This window comes from Sturnira hondurensis, unplaced genomic scaffold (genome assembly GCF_014824575.4).
Source record: "Sturnira hondurensis isolate 20B ecotype Veracruz unplaced genomic scaffold, ASM1482457v3 Scaffold0000167, whole genome shotgun sequence".
In the NCBI taxonomy this organism is placed as follows: Eukaryota; Metazoa; Chordata; class Mammalia; order Chiroptera; family Phyllostomidae; genus Sturnira; species Sturnira hondurensis.
This window is the reverse complement of record NW_028072798.1, coordinates 4,853,468-4,874,524: the sequence shown is the minus strand read 5'-3', so window position 1 is coordinate 4,874,524 and position 21,057 is coordinate 4,853,468. Positions and strand designations below refer to the sequence as shown.

Sequence of the window (21,057 nt, the reverse complement as noted above, 5' to 3'; positions counted from 1 at the left end):
CAGAAGACATCCTTAAGGCAACTGACACTGGAATAACCACTTCCAGTAAACACAGGTAATCAGAAGTTCATATAAACAGGAAATCGAAAGACATGTGAGCAGGTCAGCTTTCTGACTTCTAAAACAGTCCTCGAGTGCAGTCGAGTACATTCACTCACTGAATGTACAATTATCCTGATTCCCGACATCTTGGTTTCTAAAACCCCACAACAGACAAACCCTACATTTAAAACAGATTTGTACCTTCAGCCTCCTGTACACATGTAAGAATCAGTCACTTAAATGCCAGTCAGCATACATTGCAAATCAATGATTTACATGCCACCATGTAAACAAATGCAAACATATTGTTACTCTCACCAAAATCCACTTTGTAATAAAACACAGGATCCATGATCCAGAACTGCACTGTCCAGTACAGTCGCTATTAGCCCCATGTGGCTACATTAAGTTTAATTAAAATTTAAAATTCGGCCGCACACATGGCACATCTCAAGTGCTATCCAGCAACATATGGTGAGTGGCTCACACACTGGACAAGGCAGACATCGGGTATTTTCCTGCTGCCCAAAGCGCCACTGGACAGCGCCGATCTGGAACATCCAAAGTCCTCGCGCACGCTTTCTGCTAGGAATGCTGCAAACAGAACGGTGTTCGGCCGCCAAAACTCCCTTAATGAAGATCACACTAAGAGTCTCACTGGAGTGAGAACTTACTCGTCCTTCGCCCCAAATTCAAGCCAAACGGTCAGGCAATGAGAGAAGCTTAACTGGTCGCCATCACACAGGGCCCCCTGTGACTAAGGAGAGGAAGACCACCCTAGAGACCGTCAGAGGGTGGTGAGTGCCCACCTGCCAGTCCATGAACCAGCACTGTTCTGTGGGAATTTTTTTCAAATCCATAAAACTTACTGGCAGTTTTTTTAATTTGTAAGTGCCCTGCCTAATGCCATATGAATTTCCATAGCCAGGGCCCTGGCTTTTGCGGAGAGAAGCACGGGTGTGCAGAGGGGAGAGATGGCTTATCACTAGTCCAAGCAGAAACGGTGAGCCTACCCTCTATGAACACAGGAAAGGACCTGGGGCCTGTTGTAAAAAGAACGCCTCTTTTCTGAGTGGCCCCTAGGATCACCCTGCCCTGCCCTCTCCTGCCCTCCCATGGCAGCGGTGAGCAGGGAGGCACAGCAGAACAGCGTGCCTGCTCTCCTCCCTAACGCCAGGCCCCAGTGTGTGTCCTCCCAGAGGTCTGGACCCTTGGAAAAGACTACGCCGGTTTTAACTCCCCAAGCACTCAGCAGCCCCTCAGTCCTGCCAGATACACGGGCAAACGCAGAGAAGCTTTGGTGGAAGAGGAGGAGCCCCTGAATCTGGCGCCCGCTCTCTCCAACTGGGTGCTAATGGGACAGGCTCCGGGCTTCCGGGACCAAGCACCCTATTCCCTGAAATATTAGGCCCCTCAAATGGAACCGCTTCATTTTGGAAATCCTAACACTGGGGGAAGTGCCTTCTGCCATAGCCCCATGACACGTAGGCTCTGTGTGCAGGGCCCTTCGGGGACGGGCACGGGTTCCTCCTCCTCCCTGAGGGGCGGGCTTGGCTGTTCCTGGTGCAGGCAGAGGAGACGCCACGCAGATCGCTGGGTGCAGCAACAGAGCGCCTGCGGCTCGGTGTACAAAGCAGACTTTCTCTCTCACCCAGAAAACTTGGGTTTGATGAAGACAGTACTCTCTCAATAGCAAATGACAGGCTAACGTTCAGTATGATACAGCCTTTCTGTGTATTATCGCACTGGAAGAGTCATGGGTAAGGCTGAAATGGCACAACACCAGTGACAGGACCCAGCCTGCAGCCAAGGAGAGTGCCAAGGATACCAGACCTGGAAGACTGACAAAACCAGACTGTCAGAAAGTCCTGCACTTCGGTCTCCTCGAGTTTTTAGATTAACAGCTATTATGAGATAGATATTTACAGGTGACGCAAAGGTAAGAATTACAGTGGATGAAATGCATGTTAGACTCAGGATCCAAATACGTGTTAGCAGGCTTGAACAACGGCCCGAGGCGAGGGAGACAGCACTCAGCAGCAGCACTCATGAAACCTGCACGCAGGTTCCAGTCCAGGACAGAACAGCCTCGTGTCTGTGTCTTCGAGGCGGCCCCATCACAGTGCCAGAGCGCTGGGCCACCAGCACCACCACGGTCCACAGCGTGAGGCTCCAGGCTTCTACATCGGCCACACCTCTGGAGTGCTCCGTTGAGTTAAGGACTCGTGCCTGGAAATGCTTCTACAAAATAAAGTTTACCGAAGAGCTACAAATACAGTGGCGGGCCCTGGCCAGATAGCGCAGTGTGACAAGCATCGTCCCGATAGGGCGAGGTTGCGGGTTTCTCTCCAGTCAGGGCCCATACGAGAAGCAACCCATGAATGCATAAATAAGTGGAACGACAAATCAATGTCGGTCTGTCTCTCAAACTGAGAAAGAAAAGAAAAAAGAATAGGGTGGTGGAGGGACTTGAAACCACATAATGGGAAAAGAGTGAAAGGAATTAGCTAAGTAAAAACCCAGGTAAACTGAAAACTATGTTCAAATATCTGAACAGCCGTATTGTAGGAGAGGGATTTGGATTTACTTTGTACGGTGGAAGAAGGCAGAAGTAGAACACCAGCCAGGAAAACATTTCAAGTTAACAGAAGGAGGAATCTCCCACCAAATTAAATGACTAGACAGAAAATACTTCACGAAGTGGAGAGTTCCCCATCACAAGGCACTCAAAATAGTATTTTAGAGGCAATTCATATATCAGGTAGGGAGGGACATGCATATATTATAGAAACTTTCTAGATTCAACATTATTCTAATGACAAAATAAACAAAAGCCAACAAATCGTATGTCTACGTGAGTAAAGGGTCTCAGACCCAAGAGACTGCACTGAAGTAAGAGGCCATTACTTCCAGTTCCAGGAACTGTAAAGCCTTCCCTTTAACCTGGCACGGGAGACGACTAAACAGAAACTTGAGACAAACAAAAAACATTTTAAATGAAGTTACTGCTGAAGTTCAGTTCACACACACACACACACTTCATTGTTTTAGTAGTTTAAAAGCTTAGTTCCTCAGAACTTTGTTGCCTCTGCAATTGTGCAACATCAAGCTGATAACGGGTTAAGTCCAAAAACTAAAGGGGCAACAGAGCAAATCTGACTGCATGTTTGAAAAAGCCTATAAAACGTTACAAGCAAAACAGGAAAGCCAGTGTTAATAATGCATAAACCAAAAGAGGGGGGAAAAGCTACCCATTTAATGGAATAATGCTTTTATCCTTGCAGTTAAAATGAAATAAACCATGACTATTAATCTAGTAAGACCATGTGAAAATGTAATTTTTAAACATTTACTAAAAGGGGACAGTTCAGTAGCCACTCTGAAAATCAAGGCCTTGTGTACAGCAGCGTTTAGACTCTAAATACCAATCTCCTGTCTGTGGACGCCATTACCCACCCCGTCACCATAGCAACGCTAACAGTGTGCCTGACTTCAAAGACAAAGATGTAATTTCAGACTTCCAGCAGCCAGAGGGAGTGGTAAGAATATTCTACCCAGGCGGTGTCAGCTGATGATAAATTATAAAAATATCCAGGGAGGTTATGAGGCGGACTGTACCACATATTCTCATATTCCTGGGGGAAGACTTACATTAGTCAAACACACTGGGAAACAGCAAAAGTAAAACAAAAAGTAAACAAGAAAGAATCTCAATGGAATCCCATTTGTTTTTTTTAAATTACACGGTACGAAGTACCCCGCCTTCCTTTTTCCTTGTTCCCAGGAGAACATAAAAATAGCTCCTGCAGTCCCCTCTCGCATTCAGATGAAGAGTGACGGAGGACGTGCAGGGCTGTTCCAAGGGACTTGCAAAGCCACCTCTGTAACCGCTACTCCTGCGTTTGCAAAGCTCTGGCATTTCTCAAAATTGTTTCGAGCTAAGGGAGCAAAATCGGTCTGTGCGCCTCAGCTACAGGACAGCAGCCCCCCAAAGTTGGGACCTTTCTTCCAACTACCCAATCTATTCCCAAATACTCAAGATTTTTCTCGAAGCCCTCTGAAGGGGAAGACTGGAAAACAACTTGTCAATTTACAGAGTTTCATGTCTTTAAGAGAAACACCCCATAAACGAACAAAGCTGACCCAGGCAGTGCCGTTTCATGATTCTGCGGCTGAACGGTTTTTAAAAGCACAAGCCCTGAAGTTGAAAGGGCCACAAGATCCTGAGCAAGTACTTTTCCTGGAGGTAATAAAATACAAAACGTTGATGTGAAAGTATTTTTGAAGATTCTCTACAAGGTCAAACGACCCAACGACCAGGACTTGCTTTCACTGGAAGTTGTACATGGCTGCACTGGCTGACAAATGAAAATAGGTAGTTATACTATAATGCTATCGTTTTATTAGAACAAACATGTTAAATTCTTTTTGCTGCACTCTCTCTTACGGTTTGGGGCTTTTAAAAGTCCAATTCCCTTACAATAACAGAAGCAAAATACAGCAGGCTCTTTTCAGCAGAGCTGAAGAATCCATTCTGTTCCCCTTCTCCCCAAATGCTGACGAATGGCCAAAAGGAAAAGACAGTTGTGAGTTCCAATCAGAGCTGGTGTCAAACTCCTTGCCCCCAACTAGGTTTCTGGCTTGCTTCCCCCCCCCACTCCTCCAAAGTGCAAGGCACAGCAACCAAAACACAGCCAGTCCTAAATCTCCCCCATGGCCAACCTGGGGTCGGGTGGGCAGCAGGGCGCCGTTTAACGGGGCACAAGAAAGGCAGGAACCATACCGGCCTCCACATCCTTCCCACTAAACCTCCAAAAGGAGCTGCACGGGTTACGGATGAATCCTTTTTCTCCCGAGGAAGGCAACTCCAGTTTCATAATGTACTCAAGTCATCAAGAAAATAAATCATATACATTTCACTGCAAGATAGAAACTGGCACAGTTATAACTATTGAGTCATGAGTGGAATGTATGCACTGTAAGACTTAGGCCATCACCTGTCTCATCAGTCTGGAGCCCAATTTCTACCACCCATATATTAGCAATCTCCTCCCATAAAAACGTAACAGCAGAAAGATGCTGAATTACCATAGAAATGTATGACCTATGCCTCAAAACAAAAAGCAGAAGGTTATGAAAGATTCTCTTTACAGTTGAACTATTTCCTCACTAAGGACTTTTCATCCTGCTACATAGATTATGCTTACAAAATGATTACTTTCAAAAAGCACGATGATATGAAAACATGCTCAAGAAGTTACTCCTTTGGACAGAATTGTTGGGATTATAATTTTGACAAGTTAAACAAGTAATGGAATAAAGAGCCATTCGTGCACTTCTGAGATAGGAGGCCGCCAACGAGCCCGGAACACCATTCCAGGTAACACGAACAACTTCTTCAACACCATTAAAACAAACAAAAAAACAACAGAAAAACCTGTATTTTGCCATTGCTATTCAATATTTTCACAGGAGTACTCACATTTAATATTTCTTTTATAGAATATTTCCTTTTATAAAATAGAAGAAAAGTGATATGCTTTCCTTCAGAACTTAGGTTTTCTGCTTTATGTTAATAATAATTACACAGCCTCTGTTCTCCCCTGTGCTGAGTCACCAGGGCCGCATCCTCAACTGTAATAGTTATTCACGGCACTGTCTGACCATGGTTTGTCGGCTTCTCCCTCCTTAAAACATTTTTTTACATTGTACTCCGCTTTGACTAGTCTCAGTTTACACAAACGTTTTACTGGAGGTCAACTGCGACCCTTTCTGGAAGCACACAGGTTATAAATTCCGTACAAAAACATCTGAGGAAACGAAAAGGTCCTGTCAGAACAGGACTCTTTCGGTTAAAAGCGGTCACTGGTGTGTTTAAAAAGAAACAAATTTATTTATAATTCATAGGGACACATGTTGAAAGAATACCTCACTCAAGCTGTTTTCAAACACTCTGTAGATGAACGCATCTATATTCTTAAATATTAAGTTTTACATTACCTGGCACATACCCTATATGAATGCCACAGCATAAAAAAAAATTTCAGCCAGGGAGGCTGAAAGAATGCATTCATTACATTAAACCTTATGTATTTTGATTGTTAATAAGAAACTGGGACTGCAGGTAAATTCAAAAGTAAAACTAGTGATAGTATAATACAGAAAGTATAAGACAGAGTAGTGCATACAATATCAGGAAAAGCAAAATGTCTTAATCTGTTTACGACAATAAAGTCACATTAATTTCCTCTATATTTGTCCAGGTACCACTTCACTAGCTACCGCTGCTGGCTAAATATAGCTGAGGTATTAAATCGCCATTTGCAAAAGTTCCCTATTTGGGATGTATAGTTTAAACACCAATAAACACAACTGCCTGAAAAAGCAATGTCAACACACCAGGATGAGATACATCCAAGGTGCTACTGCTTCCAAAACACCACCTGACTTACAACAGCTTATTTGGTTAATGTCGCCTCATCAACTGGGATGAAAAAAGGCCAAATTCAAAAAGGTGTGTTTCCTACATCAATATAATTATTTAGATAAGCCCCCTTGCTTGCTCCCATCCTCCCTCTCCCCTCTCTCCCTCTGTCCCCCTCCCTTCTCTCTCTCATATGACTTAAAAGTGTACCCACTTTTCCCTGAGTCGCCACCTTCAGTCCCCCACTGAAGATGTGTTACCGGTCACAGCTGGTTTTTCCTGGACAGCCATGGCTTTTCACACGGTTATCTGTCTCAGAAATCTGAAAACTCTTGGCAAAATCTAAGTGGTTTATCTAAAACAGACCTGACTGCAAGCAAAGAATTCTGTGTCTTTGAGTATGCCTTCTTTTTCTTGTCTCTGTCTTCTCTTAGGGGCTTTCACTATTCACCGGTACCACCACAAGCTGGAAAGAGCGTGGGAAAGTAGGCCCTGGTCACCCCGGCCTTCCAGCTAACCACGCAGCTCTGACAGCCACATGGGCAGTGCAGCTGACCATCACACTACTGACCAGCACTGCGGTTTGAATGACCAATGCACTCCCATGGTCTGCACTGTCCATCAGAAATTCTTCATGACTGGTTGCCACAAGATGAACCCTATAGCATTTTGTCTCTTCATCCCCAACCCATCCCTCCCCCAATAATTTCGTCTGCATCACTTACACCAAAAATTGCAGCCTAAGACTGGAGAAGCTGTTTTAAATTATAATGTATGTTAGTGCAGTTTTCTTACGTTCATGTTTTCGTTATGTGGCAAATAAAAATAAAGAATACAAAAATCAAAAAGAATGTAGTGGTATCCACACCAACACATTCCAGTCCAACGAGGTCCACAGTAATGGGATTCAACAGTGGAGACACAGGACAGGAGTCAGCGAGGGGGGCGGGGCACGAGTAAGCTGCGGCCGAGCTGGGGACTCTGCACGGCTCTGTTCCAGCCGGGAGTCTGGTGGATGAGCATCCCTACCAGGCCCTGTGGGCTGACGGCAGTTTCCAAGGGGGAGGGCCACAAAGGGTGAGAAACTGACACGTACTGAGCCCTTGTGCAGGTGACTAGGACTATACAAGAGGTTTCATATATATATTTTATCAAAGGGGTAAAGGTAAACTGTACAAGCAGTGAAACTAAATTGATAGTACATGCCAATGTGCTTCATCAACTATAATGTACATATTTAGATACAGTTTTCAAAATCTGATACCCACAAAAAAGGGCCAGAGTTCTATCAAGGATGGCTAGGGCCTTAATATCTTGTTTGCACCCCTACAAAAACAGGAAGTGAAAATTCAGTTTAAAAAAAGTAGCAAAAATAATAAAACCCCTCATGAAGTTACTCCAAGCTGGCACCATGGCTGCCGCGCCAGATCAAGCGCTCACAAAGCGCCTGGCAGCCGCTGGCTCCACGCGTGAGCCGCCTGCTCCACGCGTGAGCCGCCCGCTCCATGGATGAGCCGCCCGCTCCACGCGTGAGCCGCCCGCTCCATGGATGAGCCGCCCGCTCCACGCGTGAGCTGCCTGCTCCATGGATGAGCCGCCCGCTCCATGCGTGAGCCGCCCGCCTCGATGCCACGGGGCCGGCGGCCACTGGAGCGCCCCCGCACAAGCCGCGAACGCCATTCTCACTCAGCTGCCGCTGCTCCCCGGCTTTCAAATACTCAAGGCTTCCGCTCAAAAGGACAAAACACTTCTGTGAAATCAGACGTGCTGCTGCAAGTACAAATTCTGAAGATGCTACAGGCGGTTTTCTGAAGATTAAAGGAGCAGATGTGTTAAGTATTTTAAATAACAGGCACTGTGAATGTAGGTGTGTTTCCTAGTTGATTCCTTACTGCTGAAATGTGCTATAGAAAAGAACACCAGTACTAAGTTAGTGAAATAATTCAAATTTTATTATTTTATTACCACACACAACATAAAATCTTAAAAATAAGGTGATCAATAAATGATTGTTAAACGTAATTGAGTATTTCTGTGTAAAGTGAAATCCTGTGCCTTAAATGAGAATGTCAACATGTAGGCATACTAGCGAGGAAAAACATAAATATAGTAACTGTGAAAAAGCAAAAGTATTTGGGGAAATTGAACACATTTGTATTTATTCAAGGACAAGCATGACTTTATTCAAAATTTACAAAACGTTTAATTTAGAAGGACAGCAGGTCTTAGGTGGGAGAGCTCAGGCAGACCAGGACACAGTGAGTGCAGGTGCGCTCTGACACCCGTCTGCTGAGTTCCGGGGCACGTGTGCTGCCGTTTTGAGTCTTTTTTCACATCTGGGAATTAGAGCTTAAAAATCTGAATCAAATTAAATGTGAGAAAATACACACATATTAAGAACTCAATAGTAAATCTTTGCTCTTTATGCAGCAGTGAAATCACAGTGCTTTAAAAACGAGGGGCATGGGGGTGGGGAGAGGCTTGATTTTAATACAGACACCCCCTCGGAGGTCATGGACACGTCCCTGAGACCCCACTTTCTATGCCTCAATTCAAACGTATCACAGGAAACAATGCTCAAAGGGGTGAACTATATCTACAAAATAAAAGGCAACGTCTTCCCCAAACTGCATCAAACCAAACCATATTCCCCACCCGCTCCCACAGTCACACACCTTCAAAAAGAAAAAGGCATTAAATGTGTACAACAGACCCCAAAACACAAATTCAAAATAGGTTTCAGAAAAGGAGACATTACAATGAAATAAATTTAACTAAGGAATGTTCCTCCACAATGCACTCCTGCAAGAATGAAGTCCGCATCGTTCAAGAGTAAACCAAACAAAGCAGCATAAAGTAACCTGTCCCCACCCACGCAAACAAACACGGAATCCACAATTCTAAAAGCAAAGAGAACGAGCAGACAGGAGTCCTTTATATAGGCCTGGAACTACATCTAATTTCATATAGTTCCTTAGGTTGCACTCATGTGTCACTCCAAGTTACGGGCATGATCTTTGAATTTACATAAACTCGGTTAGAACAGTCTTCAAATCCTCTCCAAGAATTAAAATGAAACGTAAAGCTATAGCCAATGTGATCAATTTTCAACATCAATTCCTATTTATGACGATATCTTACATCAAGAACTATACAAAAAAGGAGAATAGGTACCAAGAATGAAATGCTTTCTTTGAGGAGGTTTAGAATCCAAGCAGTTATTCAGGATTTGTCTTTTAACCTCATAAAAATCTCTGGGTATTCTTTTCTCCCAAAACCAACTTTGACCTTCACTAGTAGTTTCCAGTGCTAACGGAAATTTTCACTTATATGAAATAAGATTTTTTTGCCCTGGCTGGTGTAGCTCAGTGGATTGAGTGTGGGCCTGGGAACCAAAGGATCACGGTTCGATTCCCAGTCGGGGCACACGCCTGGGTTGCAGGCCAGTTCCCAGCAGGCGATGCACAAGAGGCAACCATACACTGGTATTTCTCTCCCTCTCGCCTTCCCTTCCCCTCTAAAGATAAATAAATAAAATCTTTTAAAAAATAAGACTTTTTAAGATGGTGTCCAGTAAGTTATAAATAAATAAGTGGTTATTATTTGGGGGCCGAATTTCCTCCAGGAACAGATGATTACAAAAAGCCAGCCATGCATAGTGAGGGCCATCGGAGGGCAGGAACTAGCGCACTGCACTCCGCCAGCCATATCCATGGCAAAAATGAAGTCCAACTAAGATCCCTACTTACACCAGAAAACGTTTTAGAAATAGGGTATTAGTATTAGTACCAGGGTCCAAGTTACAGATGGGGACGGGCCACCGCGGTGCTGCCCGGCCACTCAAGTGCTCTCCAGGCTCCCTAATTCTGGACACTTTGAGAGAGGCCCCTTGGTGTGGACCCGGGACAGTGCATGCCACTGCCTCAGTGCCTTGTGCTTGGACAGAAAGCGGAGTAAAAAAGCGAGATGTGTGACGTGCCACTGCACCTCAGAGATGCCAGCGAGCTTCACAGACTGAACATGCAGAAACGCGGGGGCCATTATCCATGATACTGGCTTTGGTTCATTAAAACAACTGGTGGTTTCCATGTCTCTGGGTTGCTAGTATTTCTACTCGCAGTCAATCTCAGGTTAAGAAGTACAGAGTTACTCAGTTACTTTATGGTATACAAAGTCAACCTGGAGTATTCCTTCCACCAGCACGAAATTAAAACCGACTGTGGCAAGACCATCTTGGTTGAGAAAACCATCTCCGCTGGGTTCCCACTGGTGCAGTAGGACTAGGCATTAAAGACAAGATTTAAAAGAAAACATGAGATTTCACTGTCCCGCTGCTGCTGCTTCCTTCTTCGTCTTTCCTACCTCCCACTTTACCAGGTGGTCCTAAAGATACCTGGTACCGGCCCAGACCTGTGTGGTTCAGCTGGTTGGGCATCATCCCCCAAACCGAAAGGTCACCGGTTTGAGTCCCGGTCACGGCACATGCCTAGGTTACGGGTTCAGTCCCCAGTTGGGTTCAATGTTTTTCTCCCTCTCATCCCCTCTTTTTCAAAGTAAAACCCTGATCCTTGAACAACATGGATTGGAACTGTGCGGGCCCCACTTGCATGTGACGTGTTTTCCAAAAACTCACACACTGCTGTAGATGTTATGCTCTCCTCGTGATTTTGAGATGTTTTCATTGTTTACATTTCCTAGTTTCCCCCTTCACCTTCATTAACCAGGCCCATACCCCACCTCCCCTCCCCATATAACTTTCTTAACATTTTCTCTTCTCGAGCTTACTCCATTGTAATCATACAGTACATAATACACGTAACACAGAAAATACGTGTCAATCAACTGTTTATTTTATCGGTAAGGCTTCCAGTCAACAGTAAGCTACCAGTTAAGTTTTGGAGGAATCAAAAGTTACCTGCAGATTTTTGACTGCGCACGTGCCCCAATCCCCCATGTTGTTCAGGGGTCAAGGGTCCTTCTCAATGTCTCCCACGAACCTTTCTCCTTCTCCCTTGAGTTGCCCACACTCAAATACATCTTAAACACATAAGACTCCCAAACGGAGGGACAGCTCCGTAACCTCTGAGCTGTTAGAGACAGAGTCCCCTCGCACCCGCGGCCCTCCCAGGCCTGCAGATGAAGGCCGTGCCCTCCCTCAATCAGGCAGCCCCAAATCCCCACATGTGTTCCAAAGGAAATGACACCGCAGCACGGGAAACCGTTACTAAGATACGGAGCTGGCTGCACGTCTCATTCAGCCTCCGCCTGCGGATAAAGAGTTCATTTCTCAGCGCTTTCCTTCTTCCACACCAACAAAGGCCTGTAACACTGCACTTAGGAGTTTCAACGGGCTCGGAGACTGTTAACGCTCACACTCATTTTTCGGAGAAGCACACGAAAGGTCCTGAGACAGTGCACGAATGGCTCTGGACCAGAACCGGAGCCGAGAAGCAGCCCTGTTTATTATTCAGCGTCACTGTCAGAACAGCTCTCCAGGCTGAAATACATTATTTTACCAAAACACAGTCGTCCTTCCACGCAATCATTATAAGCTGTTCATTTTCTTTTTTGTGAAGAGGAAACAAATACAAGTGCTATAAACAACTTCAGCCTAATCGTGTTTATAATGATCTGATAGTAAATAATATTTCAGTTAACTGTTCATGTCATTCCAGTCTAACAGTCAGGTACTATTTAAATCAAGATCCTCCAGGAAATGAACAATCGATAACTGAATGCTAAAGTCTGTGCACTGAGTTTCAGAATTGACGTTCTTCCGCACACTGAGCACGGACAATACCCACACATGCCTGCACACGATTCCACTGGAAACGAGCACAACGCTGCAGCCCACTGAGGAAGTGCAAATGACAGCCCAGCAATGAGATACAGTGAAAAGACACCCAACATCACAATTGGACACTGGAGAAAATTTAGGTCCTGGGGAAAGGCAGCACCAGTGCCTGGAAGCAGTTCTTTTTTTAACAGGCTGCATTATGGAAAAGAGTGGTTGAGAAAGCTTAGTCACTTTTTCGTAGCTTAAAGCTTTCTTTTCCCTCTTTTATTCCAGGCTTAAACAAAGTTCAGTGGGGCATCAAACTGCCTGTCGTAAATTACAGTCTGTATTTTAAAATAGAATACACGCACGGCATGTTCCTGAAGCTAGGGGGTGGGAGCGTTATTCATGGAAAATTGAAGGCTTGTTGAGTCAATAATCTTCTTTCACACAGTAACAATTTTCAGCTAAAATTTCTTGACCCAAACAAAGGAAAACAAGACCATTCAGTTATTTTACAACAATTTAGAGAAGGCAAAAGAAAAAGATGAGAAAGACAGGGATACCTCTAAAATCCCACACTGTGAGAGGAGAATAAAAAATTGTGCTCTCAGGTAAGATCCTTCTCTACATATATTTATTCCCTGTCCTGAAAGTGACAAGTTTTTTGTTTCTCGGGAATGATATATTCACATCTCAATATCTCATGCTTCTGTTAAAGAGAAACAACGAGGCCCTGTCTGGTGTGGCTTAGTAGATTGAATGCCAACCTGTGAACCAAAGGGTCGCAGGTTCGATTCCCAGTCAGGGCACATGCCTGGGCTGTGGGCCAGGTCCCCAGGAGGGGGCGCATGAGAGGCAGCCACACAATGTTGTTTCTCTCCCTCCCTTCCCCTCTTTAAAAGTAAATATATAAAATCTAAAAAAAAAAAAAAAAAAACCACCAAAAAACAATGAGGAAAGAAGAGCCTTGTGGTAGTCACTAACAATGTCTGTCAAACATCTCCAGCTCTTCGCCTTCCCGGCACACAGTAGGACTGCACTTTCTGCACCTTTATGATTGGTAGCGCTTTGTGACTAATTCTGAGAAGTCAACTGTGAGTAGCGATGCCCAGACCAGTGAAAGGCCCCCCAGAGTGCTGTCTTCCCTCTGGGACAGTGGCTGCTCTGTTAGTCTGATTCCTTGAGTTACTGCCGTTCTGCCAAACTACGCTGCCGGGGAAGCAAGAAGGAAGGATATACTTTTGCTGTATGAAGCCCCTGAAACTGAAGGGCTCTCACTCTCACTATAGAATAGCCATCCTCACTGGTACAACCCCAGCAGCTACCATTGGATGCACCCATGCATGCAGGTGTCCACGGCACACCCAGGAGCCTGGTACAATATAGTCGTGGCTTTGTGGACCAGCAGGTCTCTACGGGATACACCACCACCTCAAGCTGATGGTTTCACCTACACCCTTGCTGTTTACCACTCCACTCAGAAACCAGGCCCAGAAGAGGTGACCGAATTAGAACTCTGGCCAAAGACCCAAGAACAGAAAGATTAAGTATCCCCACCCCCGCTGCCGCAATCGCCAACACAAGAATTTCAAGGCTCTTTCAGGTGTAATTAAGCACCTCAAAGCAACAGGAATAAATAGGTATTCTGGGGCTTTTCCTCCTAGAACCCACAGTGTCCTAGCACGCAAATCACTCCCTCTTCAGCTGGCTGCTACCTGACACTTCTATTTACGAGTCCAATCAGTGAATTTCTTTTTCCCACAAAGATACAGGTTAACCTGTTTCTTTCAGACTTAGATAAAATAGAATATTTTAGATAACCCACAAAACCACTTTTATGGGTTCTAATTAATAATTTAATATCACCTTCATTCATATTTTAAATTTATACGTGTGCATGTATACATACATGTATTATACACACACACATAAATAAAACAACATGAATAGATATTTAATGTTCTTATTGTTCCTGCTTTTCTATTCCAATGACTCTCATTTCTGTTTTTTTAATCTTTGTCAATATGGAAACATATTTTACATGTCTGAATTTATATTACACATGTAATTTTTGTTCTTTGGGTTTTACCTGCCATCATTTTGTGGGTTCTTTTCCTTATTTCAGCATTGTTTTCACACATTTTTCTCCTATTTTCAATGGAATAACTTTCATGAGGTTGAAAGTCCACTGGTTGAATGATGTGAAATTGCCACTTACAGTTCAAAAGTGTCAGGCTATTGAATCAACACAATAAGACTTTCTTAACCACTCTTTGGTGTTTGGACATGCTGATTGTTTACAGGTTATAACCTCACAATAAACCTGCTCTAAATATTTTTATCCATTTATGTAAAGTCTACTTTCTTAGCATGTATTCCCATATGTGCGACTGCTGCCTGAAGTATTTATTCTTCCCCTTATTCCTCCCCGGTGAAATCCTTGGTTTACTCTGAGATGGAACCCTGACAGTCCCCTATTTGAGAAGACATTCAGTATCCCGCCGGCTCTCTACAGGAAAGACACTGTGCACATTCTGAAGCACTGACTGTGCTACAGATCTGGAAATTTCTCATCTACTGGTTTGCTTTCCACGGCCTCTGAGCTCCTAAACTGACAGTTAATATTAAAAATGGTTATTTCCAGTCCAAAAGAGAAATAAAGCCAATTAACCAGTCCACAGATGCTACCATGAGCTCCTGGTGGTTATATGTCTCTTGTTACATAAAGCAGATGTGTGTCTTTGGTCACCTACGAAGTGGCAATCGTAAATTAAAATCTATTTCCCACCTAACCTGGACAAGCCGAAGCAGACTGCACTGAGGACCCCGCATCATCCAGAGGAAGCCAGCCCCCCCCACCACAGACCCCAGTGAGGAAAGGGGGAAGGGGGCTCCTTAGCTCAGGGGGGCAAGAACGGCTGTTGGTTAAAACAAACAAACAAACAGGTTAGAGTAAGAAAAGCTACCCCTGAGCATCAGTCGTTTTTCATTCTTGCATTGAAAACAGCTCAAGTTCAAACCTCAGGGAGCAGCGCAGCTGACAAATTCTCCCAGCCAAGGCCCCGATGCCAGAACTCGCACACACTGCACTCTGTGTTTTATACAATTTTATACAAACACCCAACATGGCTGCTCTTCTCTTTGTGAGCAGACGGGGCCCCTCTGGTCGGAGAGGCGTGGGCCCGGGCGTGGTTCTGCCACTGACAGACCTGGAAGGTGCGAACAGCCTGTCTTTGGTCCACGGAGAAGGCTCCAGCGGCCCCCGCAGTTCAGATCAGCAAGTTGGGTCAAAACCTTCCAGTCCCTCATTTGTTATGGCAAAATCTGTATGCCTACTTTTCTATTAGCCAGGAGTATGTGCATTTATCATCCCTCACTTAATGAGCCTCATTTATCAACTATAGATCATAGTTATCCTTCTATTATCAAAACCAATATCCTGCAAATCAGTTATGTTTCAGACTCTCTTCATCTTCAATTTTGTCCAGTGCCTATTTTTTATAGTACTCCTTCATTAATTATTTGGGAATTGACAGTCACATAAAAATGGGTTGAAATTCATCTCCCCCATATTTTAAATGGAAATCTTCAGAATATTACGTGAAAAAGTTTGTTGACTATATGCTTAAAGAAATGTGTTTAAATGAATTTTTAAAAATAACACATTGCTACTAAGCAAATATCTCAGCTATAATAAATTTAGAATTATCTATTTACTTCAACAGGACTGAAGATCTCAATTTAGAAACACTTCGCACACAAACATCTGAGTTATTTAAAAGCAAATTATAGTTCTTTTTAAATATTAATTTATTCAAACCACCCATTTATTTAGCCTGCTTTTACCTGGAAGAAATCCAGACTGGTGAGGTGTTACTGAATATTCATTTGCAGAACAAATATCTAAGTGTAAGATTTTTTTTTTTGAAGGAGGGAGAAACACACCTTCCCACTTTCTGCTATTTCTTATCTTGTCCAAGTATTATCTTCTATTCTCAAAATGACTACGAATAGCACAACAATATTCTGGGGGATAAAATGATGGAACATCACATCCTAAAGAAATAACCATGCTGGAAGATAAACATTTGTCAGAGTCACTACCATGTTCCCTAAATTAGGACTTTCAAGTAAGGTCTTCAACTCGTTTCCGTGTAGCGTAATTCAAAAAGAACCGGTATCTCCATACTGAATAGGCCCGTGACTAAAATTACATTTAAAGACATGGTAAGTCTTAGGTAGGAAAAGGCAGTACCACATGTTCTGTGGAAAACTCCTCCAAAAGACCAAAATGTGTCTGCGCCTTCAGTTTGGAAGCGAACCAAGGACCAGCTGCATCTGCAGACAGGAGCTGACAAAGGCACCTTCCTTCGGAGGACCTCCTGCCCCTCCCCTCCTCCAAAACTCAACCCGTCCTGATAACACAGAGAGCACCGTTGCACACAGGGATTATCGATACTTGAACACGGAGGCAAGGTGACAACAGGTTAGATTTCTCTTTTATCAACTTAAAATTTTTAAATGTTCAGCATAATTTGAGAAGGTTCAATCAAGAAGGGCAGCTACATTAACTGTTTAACGACAACCATTTACATCAAGTTCAAGATACAAAGTTAAAAAGGCTGTGAAGAGTTCATTTAGCAGCCATACATGTAATTCTTTCCTGGTAGATTTTAACTTCTGAAAAAATCTACCACTAAGGTAAAATCATCTTTGCCATTTGTATTTCTAGTTGGGTTGAAAACATAGTAAACAGCAAAAACTAATTAAAAACGCTTCACATAGCTTTTTCCAATAGTTTTCCATTGTTCACAGGAACTATATTATCAAATGTCCCTAGTAACATTTCACCAATATTCATATACGCTTCCAAAGCACATGACCTTTTACCTCTACTCAACATAAATGTCATTAAAGACTAAAAGAACAAAACACAGAGGATTCTTTTTCAGTTAAGGCAGATCACTGTGCACTCTGGGGCTAACACCTAATCTCCAAAGAACATTCTTCGAAACAGCGTTCTCCCACCGTCCTCCTTTAGGCTTCCACCGTCCCCTGTAACACCCTCTGCTTCAAAGAACCACGGGCATTCGCTGCCTCTTGCCCTCACAAAGGGCCAAGACACCTGTGTTTTATCCAAACCCCGCACTTCCTTCTGACTGCAACCCCAACAAAAGTGCCACCGGCCCTATGCTACAGGCCAGTGAGGGTTTTTTAACTAAACTGGGAAAGAGCAAAATCCTTTTCACATCACCCTCCTTAAATATTTCCTATGTGAGCAGGAAAGGGTCACAAGGAGGTCTCTAATGAGCGGGCGGGCCCTTTCAGAGGCGATTAGAACGCGCCTGCTCCTACTCTATCTCTTCAGTGAACAGAATAATGGGCCATGTGAACCGCAGCCGGGGGCGGGCCCCTTCTGAAGAGGCGGGCAGAGTGGTGCTTCTGCACAGGAGCCTGGAACGGCTCTTGGGCGCCCTGGTGGAGAGCGCACTATTTGCTTAGATGGGGAAGAAAAAAAAGTCGAAACTTTTTTGTTTAATTCTGTATACATATTTATAAATATTTTATTAACAACATATCTATCTGTACTATATTTACTGAAACCGTAATCACTGTTTGTCAATGCATTCATTTTAAAAGTAACAAATATATTATTGCTAAGGAAAAGAGTTTTTGCATTCCTTTTAGCTCCATAATCCTAAAGTGCCCACTTCTTTTTCTCTTAAAGCTTAAGGTGACCACGCTAAACTCAAAAGCCGCTCAGGACGAAAAGACACCGCCTGGGAGCGTGAAGCTACGTTCAGGGCCTTGGGAGAGACCTCTTACGCAATTATAAGAAAATTCTACAACTGGAGGAAGACTGTATTCAAAAGTTTTGATATACATTCTATCCGGAAAATACCTACTGAATAAAACATAACAAATACTCTGAAAAGATCCAGTCTAACGAGGGCTAAGACAGCCATGAAAATCACCACCATGAGAGGGTTAACAGTGAACAGCCCAGAGGTGAAGAGACAACCAAAACCTCAACAGAAAGTGCGTTAAATAAAGGAGTGAAGTTTACACCATTTTTAGACCTCCCGCTATACATTCTGTTTCAATTCTGGCTTCAATTCATATCAATATTAGAGAAAAAAACTATCAAGTGTGCTCAAATTTTAAGTGCTAATATTCCAGGGAGGCAGAGTTCTTCAAACTAATTTTTCTATCACATGCTTGTGTGTGTGCTAAGAGCTGTTAATAACGGTTGTACAAAGGGTATGTGAGCTGATGTATCTCAACAGGGAAAAAGCTGTATGATTAAGAGGTACAGAAATAAGTGGACATTATTAAGGAAGATTTGTTCTGAGATTAGGTCTGAGAGCATTAAGTGAAAAGCAAATAATAGTGGCCATGGCCCCAGGGCAAACAGAGGACAAGTATTAATTTATCAGTCGTTGGTTTCGTGTGGATGATTTGAAGCTCTCCGTTGGCTGGGAACATAACTGTGTTAGCTACTGAGGATCACCCAGAATTAAAGACATGCAAATACAGACAAATGCCAGTTCAAACAACGGTGAGAGGACGACTAAGGGATCGAATTACAGGCCCAGCATAAGGACGCTGGAAAGCTCCTGACTACTGGTAACGGCAAGTTAGCAGAGCGACAACACCAAGTGCTCGGAGAAGTGCTGCCAGGTCTGTGTCAATGTAAGCAAACCCGTTCAGCTCTAACTACTCAGGAAGGTCCCTCCTTATAGTCGCACAGATAATAAGACTTAGTTAACATCAGCATCACTTTATTACATTCTTTAAAGTACAGATAAGACCCCCATTTCCTTAGTTCCAAGCTACAAAACTAGCAACTGCAAATATGATAGATTGTCTCTTACATAAGTAAGAAGACAAAGTTTATATCGCTGACACGTAAAAAAAAGCAGTATAAATCTACATGAGAAATTCAGATGTGATAACAAACATACGAGTAGTTTCTCACAGTGCCTGCGGTGTTGACTTAGCCACGTCAGAGAACTAAAATGTTTAATAAAGGTAACACTAAAAATAGATGATATGAGAGCCACACTGATTATCAACAAATCTTTCCCCAAACTACAATTACCTTAATTGTTTACAACATACCGATGTAGAATCCACATAAATAAAAACCTCTTTGTAGACTTCATATAGAAACTTTCTACACAAATAAAGCTTGTTGAAAGAAAAATGGGGCATTAAAATTCACTTAAATAAAGCCAGTTTTTATCGTAACAGATGCGAGGGCGGGGGGAGGCATGAGGTGCACTGCTCGTCTGCACAGTTTGCCCTTCATTCAGAGACGGTGTGGTACTTCATATACTCACCATTAAATCTGAAAACTTTGCTCTCTAAAAAAAATTAGTGAAATGTTACTGAGTCAGTCAGCATCTTATTTGTCTGTGAGTTACAAGAACAGAAAGAAAACACCAATTAGGACATTTCTGTTCTCAATGGTTTCATAAGAAAATTGATATTATAAGCAACCTTAAATCCTCTTGGGAAGTAGGCAAGATAAAGAAAGATTAAGGAAGAAAGGAAGCCATTTCATGATATACACAAATAGTATAATTCAGAAAAATTTAAACTACTGATAAATATATTGACTCACTTCCCAAAATACATTAGCCCCTTCACCAGCACTGAACTTGAAAAGCACCAGCCCCAAGCAGCCCTCTGCAGCCCATGCTCTGGGACCCCCACGCTGCAGCCTTAGCTGGTGTCCACTGCCCACCCCGCTGCGGACCCTGGAAGGGCAGCACAGCCCCGTGAGGGACGCCCGTTCCAGGGGGATAAGGGAAGCAGCCCACTGCACACTGTGCTCGGCACACAGAACACCTGCGCCCACGGACAACAAATCTCCAACCCGTCTATCCGTACATATCACCAGCCAATGACAAACCTGCAAGTCAGGCTTCTCTTAAAACACCAACAGTCTGGTGGAAGGAAAGTGGAATTCATTGTCCATCTGCTTCCCAGGAGTCAACTTAAATTCCTAAAACTATGAGCCAATCTCCAAATATGCAGCCAATATTCCACTTATCAACACTGTGTGCACGGGTGCGCGCGCACACACACACACACACACGCACACTCACTCTACGTGGTCTCCAAAGCCGTGATTTGTCTGCTAAAGAAAATAAGCTTATAGCATAACTCACTGAATCCATCACCTTTTTCATTTCTTCAGAAACCAAGTAACTACGCAATAAACACTCCACTGTGACCAAAAACGTGACCACACACATTCCACCCACCATAGGCAGAAAAGCTGTAAAATTAGGGCTTCAAACACGTGCATCAGATTCAAAGACACTGGGCACCCACGGCCCTCATGTACCTTCCTCTCTGAGGCTACACGGAAGGGGCAAATAGGTGTGGGTGGCACAGACGGCAAATGGCATGTGCAATGTCTATTACAAAGGCCTGTTGTCAAATGTTTAGAAGCAATGAAATAAAGCTTAATGGAAACATATTTAATATCATGGTTAGTCTGAATGTCCATCTTGAATAAAATGTCTTAATGGAGATTAATAACAATAATTCTTCAAATTAGAACATTTTAGCCAGAAAATAATAAAATTTCACAGATGTATTCTTGTAGTTTATAAGAAACACCTCATTTAAATGAGGTTGCCTATTAAAAAAACAAATTAAGCACAGATGAACTCTTTATGCATCAACATGGTACCCTATCATATAACCAGCGCTCTAGTCGATATGCATTTCAGCCACCGTACAATATTTGGGGTGGGGGGGGACCTATACACTTTTTCCGATCTTAAACTAAAACACT

General features: G+C 43.4%; 1 protein-coding gene across 6 annotated transcripts in view; it reads right to left on the bottom strand.

The window, feature by feature from the left end:
- The window catches only part of ARID1B (AT-rich interaction domain 1B), a 394,749-nt gene that overhangs the window by 228,602 nt on the left and 145,090 nt on the right, over positions 1 to 21,057 (bottom strand). The window lies entirely within an intron of this gene.